Genomic DNA, 20,850 nt, shown 5'->3' with positions numbered 1-20,850 from the left:
TACATAATATAATTGCAAAAAAATACAGTCTTTTTACACACTTAAATGTATGTATTTGCTTAACGTATACGCGTAATTTTCCATGGACAGAAATAATACCAAAACCAAGAGGCAACAATGAACTAGAAAATCGAATTACACTTGCGGGTCAGGCAAGGAATTTTGATTGGGTCAACACATTTAGTTTGTGTTCGCGCTGTCAATTGCCTGCCCATCTTATATCTGAAGTTTTTGTCATTCTGTACAAATATGTAGTATGTATTGTACTATATTGTAGTACCATCAATGTCACTATCGGCGTGCTCATCGGTCACAGCATTAACGCTCCATTGACCGTCCACAGTTATTACGGCTTGAAATTGTCATAAATTTAATCCGATAAGTTTTTATTTCATTTAGTGATGCGTCCATCTGTTGACATCGCAGACATAGTTGTTGCTGCTGCTATTGTTGATCACATAATAAGCAATATCATCATCATTATTTATTTAGCTACTGGCTCCAGTTAAACCTGCTGACGACCGCACAATTCGGGCTATTGAACAAACGCCTCCATAAAGAGCTTCCATAAAATTCTATATACATGTATGTATAGTTTTTGGTTTTCAATGTTTCTAAAAATTTTGGGTCAAATTTTCACTGCAAGTCAGTGAACCTTTGATTGACTGGCAGCCTGCCTGACTGACTGATGGGTATTCTCAATTGTTATGCGATGTGTAGTGAGCACAACAAACAATTACATAAACATTTTCTTGTTTAATTCAATTTACCTAAGCGCTTGCAAATCAAATCAAATTATCATCAAATTAAGTTACGCAATTATTTCAAGAAAGAGCAACAAGTTTTATTAGAAATCGAAATCGATAAGATGCCACTCTCCCCAACTGTCAGCCTATATCTGTATCTGCGTGTGTGGAGATTCTTGCGCTGTTGCCAGACGAACAGTTCTTCTTAACGCTGCTTGCCTGACACCATTTTCAATGGCCGTCGTTGTCGCTTGGCATTTGCAGAAACGCTGGCATGTTGTCGTTAATTTCGGTTTTGTTTTTAGAATGTTGTTCGCATGTTGCTCATACGACATGTTGTTTCGAGCTTCTATGTACACAAATGATTGTATATGCAGGCATGTATTACTAGGTAGACTTTCATTTCCATTCGATCAGAGCGTAGCCGTCTCGCAATTTTCCCCACTGTGCGGACAAAGTAAATGCACAATCCAAATTATTTGCCAGTTTCTTAGTCAGCTATTAAGCATGATTCGAATGAAATGACATCAGAACAGACTGGGGAGCCACACAATCTCCAAACGTATCTCAAAAACAAGAAAATTACAAGTGCGTATTAATCATACGTTAATTTGTATACACATTGTACTTTTACGAATATAATAGAATGCAAAATGTTGGACTACAAAATAGAATGTGAAATATGATCCGGACAGCTTTAACAGATGCTTTAAAACTGAGAGACGTATTTGGATAGCAACAGACAGACGAAGTTAGCTATAGTATGTATATCATTTGTACCATCATGCTGATCAATTATCTACTTATACACAGAGGGACAACATCGATAATTTGTATTTAAATCGATACCAAACAGTGGCAACATACCGTCCGTCTCAAGATTCCTATACCAACATTAAAAGTTGTACGTTTTTTACTCTTGAAATATATTTAATTAACTGTGTTAATTTTTTGCATTTTCTAAGTTTACAAACTGTAAAAAAATTAATCGTACATTTATTTTGTGCCTTTTTCTGTCGTACCACTTGTTTATCTTGCGGACCTTACTCTTGTTTTTGTTTCAAATGCGTTTGCAAAGCTTCGCGTGTTATTTGTATGCCAAAAATGCGAGCTACTTTTTTAAAAAACGAGAGCTTATACGCCAAAATACAAAGCCGTGTTTCTAAGTTGCGGGGGTGTAAACAAGTGGGTATACACATATATATTTATGAATGTGTATTCAGCGGTAGCCGGATTACACTTGTGTGGATCGCGTGTGGCTGGAAGCCCAGGTTTCTAGTGTTGGCGTGCACATGGCCGTTTTGGACACTCTCTGATTCATTGACCAGATTTCATGACGCTGCGCACTGTAATTGAAACAATTTTTTCCTTGTTGTTGCTGTTGTAGTAACTGCCAGTGCTTTAGTTATGTGGCTCAAATGTTTGAGGCCTGCATTCAACAAACACAGCAGCAAAAACAAAAACGCAACCATTAGGCCGTGCACGAGTTGGCCGTGAACCAGTGACTGTTTTTATTCGTTATTGTTGATTTTTTTGTGGCATAAAAAGTGAAAAATATTTACTTAACAATGTTTTTCTAACAGTTTTCAAATATCGAGTTGAAATTGTATATTGCAAATAGAAACAATTTCAATTAACTGTTTTAAGTTCATTTCGGATGTATACCTGTGCAGTTTCTTTAAACTATCGAACACCACATTATCGTAATTAAAAGACTGCGCAAATCCAAAATAACAGAGAGTAAAGAAGAAGATCATCATCCCTTCAGCACAAAATGAAACCATACAACCGGTGAATTTAATTTTCCAAATAATGATGGCGTGTCGTAAAATCTATTATCTATTTCATAAGAGTATAATCACAAGAATAGTCGATAATAAAAAGTGATTCCAATTGGCAACCCAGCAAATTAAAAATAAATTCTATTAAATATAAACTTTGAAAGCCGCAGACTTGACGAAACCATTTCTAAAATATAACCCTAAGCTATGAAAAATTGTAATGATCCAGTTAATTTACAGAAATTAAATTGAAATGTGGAAAAAGAGCACCATATTAACTAATATGCTTTGCATGTTTGGTGTTGGTTGTTATTCGTCATTTTGTAAGTCTTTAAGTGAGTTTGACCCCAATGCAACGCCTCACCAGGTAGCCAGTCAAGGTGCCAAGTTACTGCGAAGCAGCGGTACTCATGGCTACGTTTCACTGCTGCTTCTAACATCCGATTTGCCAAAACGCCTGTGCATTCAACCAGCAAATACTCAAACAACAAGAAATAGCTGTTTTTTTCGAAGCACCGAGATCTAAATACCCTAGCTTTCAAGGTAAAGGTAAAATAGAACAAAAACAAATCGAGTTTAAAGTGTTTTGATAGCCCGAGCCAAACTACAGACGCCAAGTATATGCATCCAACTATACATGTACGATCAACACACAATCAGGAAATGGCAAGTATACTTTATTTTATAATTTCTACCAAAAGCCTCCATAAAGTATATATAATCTTGATCAGAATGAGAAGCTGAGTCCATGTCCGCCTGCCCATGGATCTCAGGATATATAAAGATATAATAACTTTAACTTTTCCTTCGTCCGAGAAACGTAACTTTTATCCGATTCACCGCTAAATTCTAAGAACTGTAGCGATAAATGTAATATTTGCCCATGCTCCGCCAGCTTTTGTTATTTCTGCTGCTTTGGTTCTACCCTGTACTGCACATACACCCGAAGTAACTGTGTACATACATTTAAAATACATAATTATTTAAAAAGATACTTTTTTACAAGTGGGTAGAGTGTATTTATGAGTTGGGCACGCTGGAATCTAGCATTTCATTCTTGTTTTATATCAACTCCCGTTTTCCTTTCAATTTTAAAATACTCCAACAAGGCCTGGTAATAAATTTTCGGGCTTGACGTGTTGCTCATTGTATGAAACTTGACATTAAATAATCTGCATGAAATACATCTACCCTTATAAAAATTGTCGTAGTTTTTCTGATTTTCCGATAATTACGCTTACCTGCCCCGGCAACTTGCAGCAGCGCGCGCACTATGTTGCAGTAACTTCCGCCCGATCACTCAACAACAAACCCCGCGAACGAACGACCTGAATTACCCACCTAACGTGAAACCTACAGCCATTTGTAATAACTATGCCACTCTGGGGTTAAGTGCAGACGTCATAAAGCAATGAAGACTGAACCAAACCGAGGATTGCCCTTTAACTGTGAACAGCTGTGTGTGTGTACATAGTTTAGTTACCTTTCAAAGGTAAGCCACTGAGCACCAAAGCCAGAGCAAAATAAAAACAAAAAGTGATTCATGCGCAACCAGCGGCAGCGGCGCAAAACTCGTTTACTGCCCAAGGTATGCTCAGCTCCCCAACCCACCTCAGAGGGCAACGAAGCATCGCATCAGGGGTGCCCAGTTCCAGGCGCGCAACTCTCTTCGCCCATCGAGTTGTGAAAATGAAGTGCTGGCCAGAGTTTTTACTTTTCCCAATTATATTGAGAATTGCTTATGGACACGCCCCATTTATTGGGTCACTGTGGTCGCTTTGTGGCTTTCCAATAATTGGCCAACAATGTAGCTGACCGGCAATTTACGTTTCCGATGGTGGGGAAAAATTGGGGGCCTTTCATATTTCCATTCGTGCAATCAGCAAGCCGTTTGAACGACACTACCAACACTTCCAAAAACATACACTTACACAAATATCTGTTTCATTGCGTCTCAAGTCATTTGGTTAAGGTTTCATAAGCTTCATACGTGCTTATCGCATCCGTTCTTAGCGAAAAATGTTGCCTCGATAATGGCTATTTAGAAATCGTTATCAGCTTCTATGCATTTGTTTATGGTTGTAGCTCTCCAAGCTATTGAGTTATATACCAGATGTGTAAAGAGGGTAAATTCTCTTGAATAGCATTACGAAACAAATATGTCTGGCAATGTGCGTTTTGATTCAAATTTTATCCAAATTGGTCAATTATAAGCAGCCGAACTCCTAATATCATGTCGCTCTCACAATTTTAACAACAATCAAGATTAATTAGTATTTAAAACTTTATTTAGGTTTCATTCCTTTTGGTACCTATATAATTTTTAATATTTTGCCTGGATGAATCGCGATTGAAAATGATTGAATCACATATCGCACCTTTAATATCAAGTACCATTTGAGACGAAGTTAAGCACGTTCGACCTGAATTTCAGACAATTTTTATCAGTGTGCTACGCTCCACCAATCGGCGAACTGGGCTGCTTACACGAATCAATTCATTTCATGATTTTCCACAAATAAATACTTTAATAATAAAATATAGTGAAATTTTTATTTCCGTTCTACATTCTATATTTAATTGTAAGTTGCGATCTTTCAGGATGTACGTATATCTGAGATATACATACATATTATCAGAATCTTCCGAAATACTTTTCAAGAGCAATCAACAGTTTTTAAATGATCTATTTAAAGAGACCTATATTTTGGCTGGGTTTCGGAAACGGCTGATTTTGGTCGCTTGGTGGTTTTTTTTTTTTTTTTTTTTTTTTTTTTTTTTGATATTTAACCGCCCCTCTGCTAAAGAATTTCGTCAATACCACTCGTAATTCCAAGGCTAAATAAACCAAACTCTGCAAACGTAATAAATAAATATACATATAATTCTGAACTTCATTGTAATGTATGTTATTTTGTAAACTGAACAAAGAGCTTAACGCCGTAATAAAACTTAACAAAAATGTGGCTCGAAAAGCATTATAAAGTCATAATTTTATGTTATTATATTATAATAATAACAGTTCAAATCAATTTGGCCCCAGCAGCCAATTAGATAAATTACAGGCCCGTGGGAGTCATTAGATCAGCCACCAGTAACAAGAACAACAGGGGCAACAACAAAAAACTCAGCCAGTTAGACGTATAAGAATTAATGGAGCGGTAGTCCACACCATGCACAGCCAACAACTATTACAAGCCAGACCAGAGGGCGTGCCAAGTTGCTTGCCTGGCCGTCATGTAGGGGCGTACGACAGGTCGACATGGCGCGCATTGTTGTTGGTGTCGCTGGTGGTGATGGAACCATATTAGGTACCGGTTTGCCAACACAAGATAATATATAATATTTCAACTAAGGTTTATCCCCTACCGACGTCATCAACAACCACCCCCACCTAGTAGCTGGTGCATGTAATAGTGCGTATGTATATTTTTTGGAATTTTGTATGCGTTGGTTTTCGAACAAAAACACAAACACATCTATACACATGTACATGGCAATGACCTGGCTGTAAAAATTGTTTTTAGTTTTATGGCTATGTTGCCATAAATAGCTACGCATAAACATGTCCAACGGCTGGCAAGCAACGACGAACTCAGTGTGTTCCGTAATCAGTTGGGCTTATGGTTCAATAAACTTGCCACAAATTACGTACAAATGTTTGATACATATAGTACTTGTACTTGTATACCATACCTATCTACATATGCGCAGCGCTACTTAAATCGAGCAAACAGAATTATAAATCTAAATTCGAAATACACAAAATGGAAGCAGCATTCAATTATAAATTCTCGTATATACTTGTAGTATGTATCTATCTATATGTACATAGATCTGAGTGCGCATTGCGCTACTTGCTGCGAAGTGTAACAGAAATTAAACAATTAATTACAAATAAAAACGAAACCACAGGAAGCGGCATGCCTGCGCACTTTACGGATAGGATGAACAAGAAATGGGAAAAATGTTTGTGAATATCTCTCGGAGTTCTCTCTGTTACTGACTTACAATGGGAGCGATTTGAGAAAACAGTCGGCAAATATCAATTCCTCGAAACTGTGAATTTTGATATCTAAAGTTAAAAGTAGCAATGATCGGTAACTATGTATAGTTATGAACGAAAAGATAACAACAAACGTTGTGTTTGTTCAACTCGGTAAGCTTTTTCTTCAAAATTTCAAAATTAAACAATTTAAGTGGGGATAATTTGCAGTTATGCAAGAACTAAAAGCCTTAGCTTTTTATTCAAGATTTTATTTTATAAAATGTTTACAAATGTGCGTTAAGCCCAATATGTTCCTATGGCTGTAAGCCGGGGAGTAACGCTAGCAACAGCAACTGCAAAAGCTTCCGCGAGATCCGCAATATGCAAAAGAAACCGAAAAAGTCTTTGTCAATGTGCTAATAAAAATGTAAAACTTAGCTGCTGATAGTTGCTGATTTGTGTATATTTATTAATAAACTAAAGCCGTCTTACTATTTTTCAATATAAAATTTTCAACGCAATCAGCTGCTCTTCCCTTGTTTTTGTGATGTTCCACAATTGGTTTGTATGTCACTGTTTTTTTTCTGACTTTTAAGGTGAGAAATGTGTAAAAACTAGCTGCAGAACGTGCGAAACGTACTTTAGAGTTAAGATTCAAGCACACTTGCAAAACTTGAGTAGGCAAAATAGATTAAGTTAAAACTAATTAAAAAATCCTACTATATATTTAATAGAATTATAAAGAATAATAATAATGTTTAATGTTAAAACTAAAATTAATAATATGAAAATACCCTAATAATAAGATTGATATAATTAAAATTGTAATGACTAGCGTAATAATTGAGAAGTAACCTAATACTTGTAACACTAGGATAAGGTTAACAAATAAAATAAATAAATATAAATAAATTTGCAGATGTGTGTATAATCGTATGTAAGTATACTTACGCTTTACATTTATTGCCTATTGAACATAGTTTACAATTAACAATAGTTGATGGAAAAACTGTAGTACTCTAAGTCAAACATCTTCTTGTAAGTGCTACATACTCGTATGCCGCAAACCCAACAGAAATGAATGATTTGGAATTATGCCATGAAGAGCGTTATGAGTTGGGGTTGTCTCCATTACACTCAGATATTCGGGTTTATGAATAATTTCTGTCATACAGATTGTATCTGAAAAATTGACGTATCTGTACCCCAGAAGGGAAAAATGCGATTCTGCTGAGAAAACTCGAACGCAAGCAGACGTTTGTGCAAAAGTGGGATTTATTTTATAATGAAACACCGAGAAGTGGAGGAAGTAGAACTTTAAATGTAGATATAATACAAAAAATTAAACGGATATTTCTATTGGAAGTATTTTTGGCTGCCGATTCTACACAAGACCGATCACTGGGGTTCGTTCATAGTCGGCTATATGATATATGAGTGTCTGGATCAAAATCGGTCAGGTGATGTAAAACTTTCTTTAATTTTGTTTAATTCGAATAAAAAACAAAAAAAAAATGTGTACTAAGAGCTCATTCTGAATCGGTCAGTTATATGGGAGCTATGTGATATAGTCATCTGATCTTGACGATTTTGGAGTATTGTCATCTTACTACATATAGCACACCGTGGCAAAAATTTCAGTACAATAGCTAGACTATAAGCATTTTTGGCCGCTGCTCCCATACAAGACCGTTAAATTCGTTAAATTTGTATACAGATTTTGTTTTGTTTGTGCTACTGTACAACAATGGCAACGGCGCCAAGGCGAAAATATTGGCCCCATGCAATCGAAAGCTGCACCGGTTTTTCACGCTAATATTAGCAAAAGCAGCAGCAAAGCACTAACAACAACAATGGTAATAAAAACAGGCAGAATTTCGCAACAACAACAAAAACTTTTTTCTCGCAATTTTCGCTCTTAAAGCAGAGCCCATTAAAAATAGCCCCCAAAAAGCAAAACGCACAAAGAAAGTTGTTTTTTATTTTAGAATTGGAAATGGCACTTGCTCACTTTTTCCTCTGCTCATTGAATTTGTGCGGTTCTTTCTTTTGTGTGGAACACACTGCTGGCCATGAGGCGCTGACAGGCGAATGGGCCCTGAGCTGCCTCTAGGCGAGTGCGGTCCACGTCAGAGAAACCAATTCAAATGCCATTAAACAAGTGAAAATTGAGACTCAAACGGCATGAATATATGTTGCCAATCGTCACGAACGGGACTAAAAGGGGTTCCGAGCATTGCATCGCGGTTTAAAATAGATTTTATCGCGCGTTCTGTGCAAAGTTTCAATTTCTGATGCAGTTCCAATTCAACCGACGTATTATTGGCCCAATAAACTTTGCACTTTCGAAGTTGGCCGATAGCCAACCAAAGTGAGTTAAGTGATTTTCTAATTAAAACGGATGATACGACAGCCTATCCGAGGATGGCACTTGTAATCGCCTTCACGTACAGGCAAATACCCGACGCCAGATATAACCTGCCCTATTGCTCGATGCAGCTTCGTCTAAATTTATTTTTTAGATGGCAGCAGCTGCCCCGACTAGCTGCATCTTCTATAACTAGTCCTATAACTACACTACACAGTTTTGATTTGTTTACGACTTAATAGATTTTTTATGAACGAATTAAATAAAAGTACGAGGGCAGTCCAAAATGTTTCTATCCGGGTCAAAACGTAGAGCGCCTACATTGACCAAACTTTGAGATTGTGATTAGGCATCTTTTAATGTTTCCGCCAAAGCGACCGCGATTCACCAATAGTTCTGGACAACCGCCGAATCAAAGTAAGAGAAGTAGTGCAGAGCTGAGATTTCGCGATTTCCATATTTTGTACAACAATTTGGACTGTTCGATCAACTGCACCATTCCATACATCAGCAGTTTGCTTCAGTATACTTCTTACTCAGACCTAGTCCCAAGTGACTTCTTTTTATATCCTAGCTGAAAGTTTCGCTTGGGGGACATACTCTTTTATCAAATGAGAAGGCTAATTAAGAACCATTTTTAAGACGGTTTCAAGACGGTTAATATTTTTTAAAGGGATTGAAGAGGTGGGAGAAGTGTGCTGACTTAGAAAGAGACTATGTTAATTGTTTTAAAACTGTTGTATCATTGCCAGGTTATACATTTTTCGGACTGCCCTCGTATACAATATTTCACACATACAATCAAACATTTATCAAATACAATTGGCAACGGAACAGGAAAAGTAAAACAAATTTTTGATTGGCTCATAACATTTGACAGATATTAATACATGAACATTACAAGATTATATTTTTAGCTTTTTCATCTTAAAACAAGAAACTCACCTTAAAGTGCAAATTTGTTGGCCGAAATCATTTGTGACATAGAAGAAAAATGGTAATGGCAATGATTTCGGAAATGGTGCGTTCAAACACGTGGAGAACTATTTTTTTATATATTATGCTACAAAGAAAAGATAGAAATGTTTATAAATGATTATATTTGTACTTATATTGCACACGGCTTTTAACTTTATATTTTATTTTGTACTTTATATTTTATATTTTACTGACTTTTTTAAGTTGCTACCCTAACCAAAAATATGGTTAATGATATAAAATATAAAAATTAAATATTGGGATTTTTTCTCATTGAACCCTATTTTGATGAATAAAATTATTAACGTTAAAAAGTTTTAATGGCAATCAAATGATATCCATTTACACTTTAGATCCGAGGCTAGTAAATAGATACCGTATTTCAAGCTGGAGAAATGTTTTATTCATTTTTGTTGCATAGTGTAATTGGAGGTAGTAGTCATGAGTCATGTGACCAAGAGAAACAAAAATCTATTTTATTGTAAATACTGCAAATTGACGAGGCTTCCTGTCTCTAATACAATTTTTTTAGAAGAATGCGACCAGTGTTGTGGGCGGTGAGGTGCCACATCCCGTCATTGCTGTCTATCCGATGGAATGATGTGCTAGTGACATGTACTCATCGCTGCTGCCGCCTTATTTATAAAAACGGTCAATATATGATTCTCCGTTTCTATTAATAGTATTCAACTTTTTGGTGAAAAATCGGCATAGCATTTGCCAAAGTGGCCAAATGGCATTTGTTCGCAATACGGCATGCCCTCTCATTTCCACAGCTTTAGAAAAGTGCTGCCTGTCAACGAGCACATCAGACTACACTTCAATTTCAAAAGCTCGTTCAATCAATCTGTATTCTCCATTAATTGGCCTTGGTTTAACGCCAGAATTGGCATTGCAGTGACACACAACAATGCAATTTGTTTGGGGGCCAATAGAAAATAAATAAACTGAAAAATGATGAGCTTGACAAGCGAGCAGCGTTTAGTGGGTTTGAAATTGAAGCGACGTAGAAACAGCCCACAAAATGTTTTGTCAATAACTTTTAAATGCTTTGTTTCATGCACATGCATTTGTTTGTAAAAATATGCACTAACAGACTTGTCATAGACACAAAAAATAAGTAGTATGTGGCATTAAAGAATCGGGTGTGGAGGTGCATCAGATATTTTCCTGATGATGATGAACTCTATATGAGAATGCATGATGAACATACATTGTGGTTGCACTTTCTAGATCTTACAGGTTTCTTGTATAATGAGAATCTATTTATCATTATTTTAACTTAAACATTTGAATGCTATCTTACCAGATACCATATCAGATAGATAAATAAACAAAAAATATAACAATTAATTAAAATGGATATGTTATAACAGTGCAGCGGGAATTGTCTTGGGAAATGAAATTATATGCAGTGCGTTAAATATCTATCCAGATTTCTCAAGGTGGTAATACGGACGCACATGTATCAATACTTTTTGAGTTCTCTACGCAATGAGTATGCTCGATTGTAAGCAGTGTGTTCCACCCAGAACTAAGGATGGACTAAAGGGTGGTCCCCATTAAGCTTAGCTATTCTTGATAGAACGTGTATATCAATCTGTCAACGTGTATTTCTTTATGAAGGCAAAAATATCAAAAACCAGAGCTATGTACATATATACATAGCTAAGCCTCAGACACTCCTTAGTTGGCTTAAGTCTTTATCCAATTTATACTGCTTCGCATTGGGCAATTGATGAATCATTTGGGTGATTTTTTCCAATATTGAAACCTTACCTATTCTAATCTGAATGCATTTTCTTGTGGTGCAAGTCCAACCCTCATGAATTACACATAGTATGTTGTTCATAACTGTAGATATGTATAACTACCGCTTATGTATATGCCAAACAACACAAAAAAAATATATATCCCTCAACATAATATGTGATACCGAAACTAATCCCCCCGTCCGTCGAACTTTTAAAATATATTCAAGCTTTGGTGTCAACAAAACGGAAAAAAACATTCTGAAACAAGTGGAAAAGCTAATGTTGGGTGCTCCGACTTTGATGTAAATGCAATATACTCCTGCTTCTTTTAGGTACAGAGTATAAAAATGTAAGGGATACCATGGCACCCACTCCTTCCTCCCATAAAGCATAGACAACATATTTAGAGCCAAGCACAGGAGCTGTCGAAGCATAGAAACTTATAACAACATTTATGATGCGGCGGCCAGTCGACTGAAAACTACATGAGAGACTCCGTATGGGCCGGGCCTGAATGAACTAGCTAACAGAATGACTAAAATGAATGAATGTGTGAGTGAGTGAGGGAGTGAAGGAGTGAGCAAGTGAGGGATTGAGTGGCCAAACGGATGGTTGGCTGCTTTACATGCTTTGTTTGGCGAGCAGTGAGCGCGATAAATTTTCATAATAAACTGGAAAAATGAGTTGAATTAAAAGGCAAACACAAACAACAGCAAAACATGGCTGCTGCTGCTGTTGTGTTGATGGCGGTCTCTATTGTTTTTGTTGTTGTTGTTTTGTTGTGGTAATATGTGCACGAATAACAAAATTATAGTTAAGTGCCTTGAGAGTGAGAAAAAATTCTAATTTGTCAGAGCGGGGAAAAGGCGAAATGAACATGCAATGTGAAAATTTCACACGAGCAACGAACCAACCAACTGACAAGACAAAGTGCAGCAACAGCAACAAAGCCAATGAACGTCCCTCAGTTCAGGGTCATTTCTGTCACCTGGGAGATATGGTACATATGTACATATGTATGTATGTACACACGTATAAGTACACTGTTTGTTGGTCCTAATGACTAGGTTTTTAATTAATAGCTCTGGGCGCTGTCCACCACCCCTTGAGATATGGCCAAATGCCTGGCAAGCTGTCACAGGCACCGGGGCTTATCATAACTGTCGGCCAACTCAGCAAAAACACATCGCGAAGTGGAAAACTGAAAACTGAAAACTGAAAATTGAAAATGCCCCCAAAGAGAGCGCGACCAAATGACCAAATGGCCATTGGCCTCTCTTTGATGCATTTGATAAATTGTGAAAGTGTTTGCCGTCAGTAAAGCTAATTGACGCTTATACTCGTATGTACGAGTATGTACCTCCTATTACAAGTATAAGCTGACGTTGTTGTTGGAAAATTGAATTTTCGGTTCCAATGACTTTTCCTTTTTTTCGTAAATTATTAAACACCGATAAAAAGACGATTAAAAGGTGAATAAATGCAGACACAAAGACCCATTGACGGCCAACGGCACGTGAAAGGCGTGAAAGGCGGCCACAAAAAAGAAGCAAACATAATAGGCGGACAAAATGAACTTGCCGATAAGCGTCCGAGCGATTTTGCGGTTTCTCGCAGCGTCGCTAAAATTACTGTAAATTGTACCTTCCATGCGGAGGGCAAGTGAGCGATAAGGGACTTAAGGCAAGGCTCGTCTTATCTAATTTGTCTTTCATGCTCATTCTCACATGCACTCATACATATCCATTACCATGTATGTATGTATGTACGGACATATGTTTCTGCTTATTGGCATCGATGCGACAAAGTTTTGAATTTTGATATCAATTACTCACACATGCACGCATTTTTGTATCTTGGGCGCTTGCTGACAGTGGGGAGAGACAGGCCTTACGGCGCCAACCATCGAAGGCGACTACTAGAATTTCAAATGCACGCGCTCTCGAATGTTCAGTTCTTAATTTTCAAGTGCTTCTTATTGAGAGGGGCCTCCCGACCGTTAACCACAGCTTGTGGCTATAAAATTTACGACATTTGGCAGTTTAAGGCAAGGTCAAACGAACAAAAGAGAGAAACACAGCAATTGTGTCAAACGCTGTGGTATAGATAGAAAAAACAAAGCCGTAATCTTTAATTTGTTTGGGGAGTATTTGCATAAATATGTATGTATGTGTGTACATACAGGGTGCGCCATCTTTTATGTCGGTATGTAAACATTGAATATCTTTGAAAATAAACAACCGATTTTCAGGTATGAGATATTTTTATTTAATTTGGTTTTGTACAATTTCTTCAACTGAGGTTTTCAACACTGGTCTACTCAAGTCAATCGGTTCACTAATGACAAAGTTATTCAATATTTACATACCGACATAAAAGTCCTTGAAACCTCAAAATCCATTACCCAGTCTGACTTATACGACTTCGTGGCATAAGATATTTCAGAAAATGTAATCCATACTAATATTAAACAGCGGAAAGAGTTGATTGTTTCTTTATTTGAATTAAAATGCATCCGAGTACTGGATACTGGACCGATTTAAAGGATTCTTTCACTGTTGGGAAGCTACACTGTCCCCGGTTAACATAGGCTATATGATATTTACAAACAAAGAAAGGGATCCTTACTAAAAACGCCAATAATGTAACCCAAGGTGTACAAAAAATACCTAAGCAATTTCTGAACAGTTGCTGTTAGTTCAGAATCATCCTCGAAACATTCTGTCACTTTAAATTTTAAGGCAATATTATTCAAAAGTCCAGAGCCAAATAAGTAATTACAAATCGATCGACACCGTGACTATTATCGAAGATAGAGTCCATTTAAATTCATTAAACCCTTCTGGACTGCCTCAATATGAATTGACGGTAAAAATCGGAATTCTAATCATGCTTTTAAGAAATTTAAGCCCTCCGAGCATGTGCATTGGGACGAGGCTGCTTATTAAGGAACTGCAGGACAATTTAAGTGTAGCAATCATTATCAAATCGATTTATTTGGCAGCCATAAAATAAAATAACATCATATATCGTTTACAAAGAAGCTCCTACTCAATAAAGAATAGTAAAAAAAAAACTAAACAGTCGAGCAACCCCGACAGTAAAATAGCCTGTACTCTCCACAAAAAAAGGAAAGTTAAAAAAAAAAAATTAAATTTTTAAAAAAGTGAATTAATTAAGTAATTTAATTCAATTAGAAGACATGTTTATGTTCAGTTTTAACATCATACATTTACATCACGTGCCTATGCGTGTTTATATGCGTGTATGTATGCAGCACAAAGTTGAACCAAAGCATCAGAATCAACAAATAAACTTGACCTGCCTAGGACTTAGGGTAACCTCGATACCACGTTTGGTTATTTTAGCTCTTGTAGCTATTGCGCTCATACAGACAGACGGACAGACAGACGGACGGACAGACGGACGGACAGACGGACGGACAGACGGACGGACAGACGGACATGGCTATATCGACTCGTCATCCTGCTCAATAATATATATACTTTGTGGGGTCTGCCACGCTTCCTTCTGTGTGTTACATACATGCGCACAAAACTAGTATAGCTTTTCACCCTTTGGGTACAGGCTATAAAAAGAACAAAAAAAAGCATTAAAATAATAATATCCAAACAATGTTTATTTTTTTTTTTAGTAACTCATAGCAGGGAGAAGGGTGTATGTTTGTGTGGGATATAAAAGTTATAATTTTTTTGTAAAATACCCGTGAAAAGCGGGGGCGGGACGCTAGTATTTGCTAAAAAACTATGCAATTTTTACCTACATCAACGGTGAATTTGAATTTATGTATATACATACATAGGCTGTATGTATGTATTTATCACTATTCTTTTGCTGTTCACTTTCACTTAACTTTACCATAACATTCAGAATATTCAAAAAAATAAAATAAAATAAACTCGTCCTTTCTCGGACCTAAGAGAATCTGGATACCAACTTTGGTTATTCTAGCATTAATAGTTTCTGAGATCCTTGCGTTCATCCAGACAGGCGGACCGACGGACATGTCTAGATCGATTTCTCTCGTCATGATTCAGAATATATGTATATACTTTATGGGGTCGGAGATGCTTCCTTCTGCATGTTACATACTTTGCACAAACCTAATATACCCTTTTTAACCTACGGGTACAGGGTATAAAAACATTGTCTGCACACAATTTTCCATTGGAAAAAGCTATGCATTTGATATAGTGATTAGACACGGTCCGTCAAAAAGAAACCCCTGTGCAAAGGTTGACCGACATTACGAATGGAACTCACGGAATTTCGTAATGCTTATCATATAGTATATGTATGTAATTATTTATAACATGTGGTCTGTCATAGTTTCTTGTGGGTGTTACAAAATTAAAACAAACAACAATATAGTGATAGTACTATACCGTAAAGCACAACTTGTAAATACTTATTCATTCACAAGTTGTGAATGTTGTTACTCTTCAGACTAATAAAGACTACTTAATATTTCAGTTCTTTATTCATAAAGACTTGTGTATGCCAATTAAGATATCTTCTTCAAAATCCTTTTGAGTAAACTCAAAGACACGATAGCCACATGGGCTGCTAGAAACAGAAACCCCCAATAAAAAGCCCGTCTTCATTGGACACTTTTTGAGTAATATATCAAAAAACAAATTTAATGCAATATACTAGTACTTATCTAGTAGTACTTAGTAGTATTTATTTTTCTGTATTTAAAGATAAAGATAAATAGCTTTCATATTAGTTTATACAGTTCTGATGCTTTTGTGATATAAATATTGTCAATTCAATTATAAGATCAAAGAATCCAATAATAATGTTGCCTATCTCTCCTTGTATATCCTGTACTGTCTCCTATCCTTAACACGGTCATAAAACTAAAATTCTGGCACAGCATAATCCTATTTTAAAATGATCGTTCATTTCAAATTTGTTGAATTTCGACCAACTAGGCGAAAGTGGGTCAATAAGAAAGTTTTGATTGCACTCATAAGTATTTGGGACATTTTTAGAGCCTGCGGCTGCGTTGCATTTATATCTGCCCAGCTTTGTATGCAGCCACCACATCTCTACTCTCCTCACCTAAATTTAAAAGTGTCATCATGGGCTCAACCTTCAAAATGCTTGATGTGTTCTGCTGCCACAACATCAGCATGAGCTGCAAAATCTAGACCATAAACACACATAAAATGCAGTCGAGAAGCCATTAGTGGAAAAGTTTTTCAAGCATTCACAAAATGTTTCCATTCCATGCCTCTGCATGGAAAAGCAAAAACGACACATGCAAGAAAATGTGCGTGTCGGCTGTGGGGCACTTTCGGCTGGCTGTGCTACAACATTATCAACAAAACACAAAACAACAACCTCTACAACAAGTGTGAGCAAGAAACGAACAAGAAAGCCGAAGTGATTAGTGCCGTTAAAAGGCTGAAAAACTCAAAGAGATGGCAAATCGAGTGCAGTTCGCCAAAGCCAGGAAAGTCAAGTGTGGAAAAGCGTGACAAAGCTGCAATAGCAAGAGAAATGCCCCAAACTGGAGCAATGAACAACAGACATGAAATCATTACCGAGGGGGAGGGTATACCAATTTGTCAAGCTAATGCGACAAAACAATACAAACATTTAAGTTCACATGTAAATAATAATTAAAAATTAAAGTAGTCACGAAAAAATGCTGCCAAACAGAGAATTCATGACTGGGCACAAAAGTTCGTAAAGATTTTGACGCACTAGCCTTGACATTATTTAAAATGCAAGTCGCAAAAACGACTAAGCAGCCAGCAACAAAGCATTTAACAAAAGAGGAAGCGCAGGCATTCATAAATAGATAGGTGTCAGCGAATGGCGAAGAGAAACTTGTGCGGGCTATTCTTGTAGATGGCTGGATGTCTGGGGCGTGGCACCAACTAATTGTGCGATGCATTATTTATCAACATTTAAATGCGCTAGTTGGATGAACTTTTGCGATGCTGCCTTCGTCAACTTAAAGTTCATTATATATGTATGTATGAATGTAAGCTGGCATGCAACAATAACAAAAGCGAATACACTGTCCCCGCTAAATGGAAGCAAGCAAGTTATTTTATGCATAAAGCACGATGCGGCATCAACAACAACCAACGGGCATCGTATTATAGCTGATAACAATATCTCACGCTACGTCTGCATATAAATGCCGCGGCCGTTTCTTGAACTTTGCCAGCGGAGCGTTGGCCAGACTCTGGAAGACATCACTCTTCTAGTTGTTTTTGTTACTACTTATTACGCTTAAGTGTTGTCAACACAATAAACCATCATCACTTGTGCTCGGCGTACATAGGTCAGTGGCTTATCCAGCAACAATTTTGTAGGGGTACATTCGAGTATAAAGATTTTTTAGAATCAAGATCAAGCAAGTAGATCTCCTAATTCCGGGATGTCATGTTTCTTCTAGCAGCTGTTTTTGAAGGTTGAAACATTAAAAGAGAAGACTTGTTCCCTTTTTTTCCCAACTTAACTCTGTGAGGACTACGCCTCTGGAAAGTTCACACGTATATGCATACGTATGTGTGTATATATGTGGAGTAAGTAGCTTTCGTAGCTCCTGCCACTCAAGCCATGCGACACTTGACATGCAAACGAAGGAATGCACTTTGAGACAAATTATACCATATTTTATTTTAAACATTTATTCACATAGTGTAATAGTGATGGGATGTTTGCTGATACGCGTAAATTTGTTCATAGAACTAGAACCAAATTATTATGTTAACAACAATATCAATCAAATTTCATTTCTAGTATTTACCTTTTATAGTTCAACATTCAAAGAATTGTGGAAGGTTAAAATAAACACCCGTTCTTAAACTATTGGCCAACATAAGTGTTATATATTCGATATTTGCATGTTATGGTAGGTATTTTATTTGCTCCACATTTTGGCTTAATTCTAGACACACAGTCAAAAGGCTTCGCCAGAATATTGATAAGATAGGCGTAGATAGGAGTAGAAAATTTGTTAGCGTTGCCCGAAAATAGCTATGACCATGCATCAATTTTCCAACAACAAACAAAAACAACAGCAGCATTGTTTTTTTTTTTTTCTTTGCGCTCCAGCACGCATACCACGACCTACCCATGGCGGCACCTAGAAAGCAAATTATTTTGGCACCTGGTTGGCAACAAAAACATGAAAGACATTTTTAAAATACTATGAACAAACAAACAGGGCTCGTAGATTTCGCTTTTGGGAATTTGTAGAAGATAACCAACGGAAAAATAATTGAGAAATATTTTCGTTAACAAATTTCTTGTATGAGTTATGATGCCGTGTTTCCCTTTCGTTGGTTTTCATTCTCATATTCTCAAGTCATTTTAGGCAACTATAATGAGTTAAGAACTGGCTAACGACTTAGTACACATTTTGTAATTTACTAACGAACATAACTAAAAATTTGTAGAAAGCACAACACACAAATATTCCATGCGTATTAAATATTATCTCTTTACTCGAAGGGTGAAGGCTTATACCAAGAATCCTATTTTAATACAAAATTGCCGAAGTTTGTTTTTGAATACGCTCATATTCATATTTTTGGAAGTGTGTATCAGAAATGGATCAACTTTTAAATTCAGAAGATGCATGTTTATTATACTTAATTTAATCCCAGAGTCGAATATATTCGAACATAAGTCTGGAAAGGATTTCAACTTCCTATTTGATTCCCATCTGAAGCAGAAACCGCACCTGTCACTATGTAAGTCGTGAAGGATATGTCAATTTTATTTTTCGCTTTCTGCCACTGTCTGCGATGTGCCCACTATGTAGAGGCCAGCTATTACATAAACACCAATTCAAGATAACCCAACTTCACATTTATGTAATATACAATGGTAATAAAAATCCTAACTTACCTCTTAAAATAAAATTTAAACTCTAAGGGCTGCAAACGATTTAAAATTACATATTTTTTAGTTGTAGGTTTTTAAAGTATAGCACATGATAATCATTAAAACGCATGGAAATGAAAGAACAAATAAAAATTAAGAAAGGCTTGCGCAGTGAAAAAAATTTAAACCGGTTGCAGTTTTTGTTTACAAAAACAAAAACGAGCTGTGAAACGACGGACGAACGCAACGAGCCGAGAATAGTAAAATGGACAGAATATGCGGCGCGAATAAAGAAGTTGGGGAATCAATAAAACAAACACAAAACACACACGCATACACGAAACACATGAAGCAGGCTTTTTATCGTTGGGGCGGGGGCGGCAGCGGCAGCGGCGTTTTTCAAAAACTAAAATTATGCATTTATTTTAGTTATTATTTTTTTTGCTTTCCACGCTGACGTCGTTTTCGGTTAATTTAACAAATAGGCAACGAAAGCATGTGCGGGTGTGTGTATGAAGCGAAGCAGGATGCGTGCAGACAGACAGCTGAGAAGCTGCCGCAGTCTTATAAAAATGAATCATCTGGTTTTCGCTTTTGACGAAAGATATCGAAAATATACTGCGATATGTACGTATATACATATGTATCTTGCCATTGCTGCTGCTCATACAAACACACTCACAAACACCACACACCGGGCCACAAAAAACTATTGCCGAAAAATTAATATTTTTATTATGTGTTTTTATTTTTTTCAAATTCCAAACACGTCTATCATAATATATAGGTATATATGTGTGTATTTTACGGTACGTTCAACGCGCTTTTTCCGAATTCTTGCTTCGAGCACAGCACGCGTTGGTCTCTTTTATTATTGGCTGGCTGGCTGGCTGGTGGTCAACCAGGCCGCCGCAGATTGTCTCACGAACACACCCATACAAGCAAGAACACGCGCAGCGGCTACACACATGTGCAACACTTTGTATGCATTTTGAAAATTTGAACGCATTATACAATCGCAGCGACGATGCATATTATATCAATATTAATATATTGCTTGCACTCTCTTCACTTACACTCGCTTTCGCTAACTCGCATTAATTTCGCGTCCACTTCGTTCAATGGTATTTTTCCAACTGAAGATGTTGTGAGCAACGATATCGCTATCGGTTGACTTACAATTTCATTACTATCGGTATCTGCAACACCGACAATATTTTATGTAATAAATCGAAATTATGCAGCCCTATTTATCGTTCACACAAGAACACAAAATACTATATAGGAAACTTGTCGAAATGGTTATTCCCGTCTTTAGCATTAAATACCTTTGCTTTTACAATGCAAACATTCAAAAAAA

At 36.7% G+C, this 20,850-nt stretch overlaps 1 protein-coding gene across 2 annotated transcripts in view; it reads right to left on the bottom strand.

The window, feature by feature from the left end:
• The window catches only part of LOC115625087 (F-actin-monooxygenase Mical), a 63,710-nt gene extending 43,067 nt beyond the window's left edge, over positions 1 to 20,643 (bottom strand). The window contains exons 1-3 of one of the 2 annotated variants that reach the window (XM_030519985.1): positions 20,567 to 20,603; positions 19,515 to 19,543; positions 9,829 to 9,946 (exon numbers count right to left, since the gene is read on the bottom strand). The gene's annotated coding sequence lies outside the window, so the exon portion shown is untranslated. Of the gene's footprint in view, positions 1 to 9,828; positions 9,947 to 19,514; positions 19,544 to 20,566 lie in introns of both variants that reach the window. The other variant, XM_030519983.1, reaches the window with a different exon arrangement.
• Between the last annotated feature and the right edge of the window lie 207 nt (positions 20,644 to 20,850).

This window comes from Scaptodrosophila lebanonensis, unplaced genomic scaffold, assembly GCF_003285725.1.
Source record: "Scaptodrosophila lebanonensis strain 11010-0011.00,11010-0021.00 unplaced genomic scaffold, SlebRS2 tig00000072-arrow-pilon, whole genome shotgun sequence".
NCBI lineage: Eukaryota > Metazoa > Arthropoda > Insecta > Diptera > Drosophilidae > Scaptodrosophila > Scaptodrosophila lebanonensis.
The sequence above is the reverse complement of the archived record's forward strand: the minus strand, read 5'-3'. Positions and strand labels throughout refer to the sequence as shown.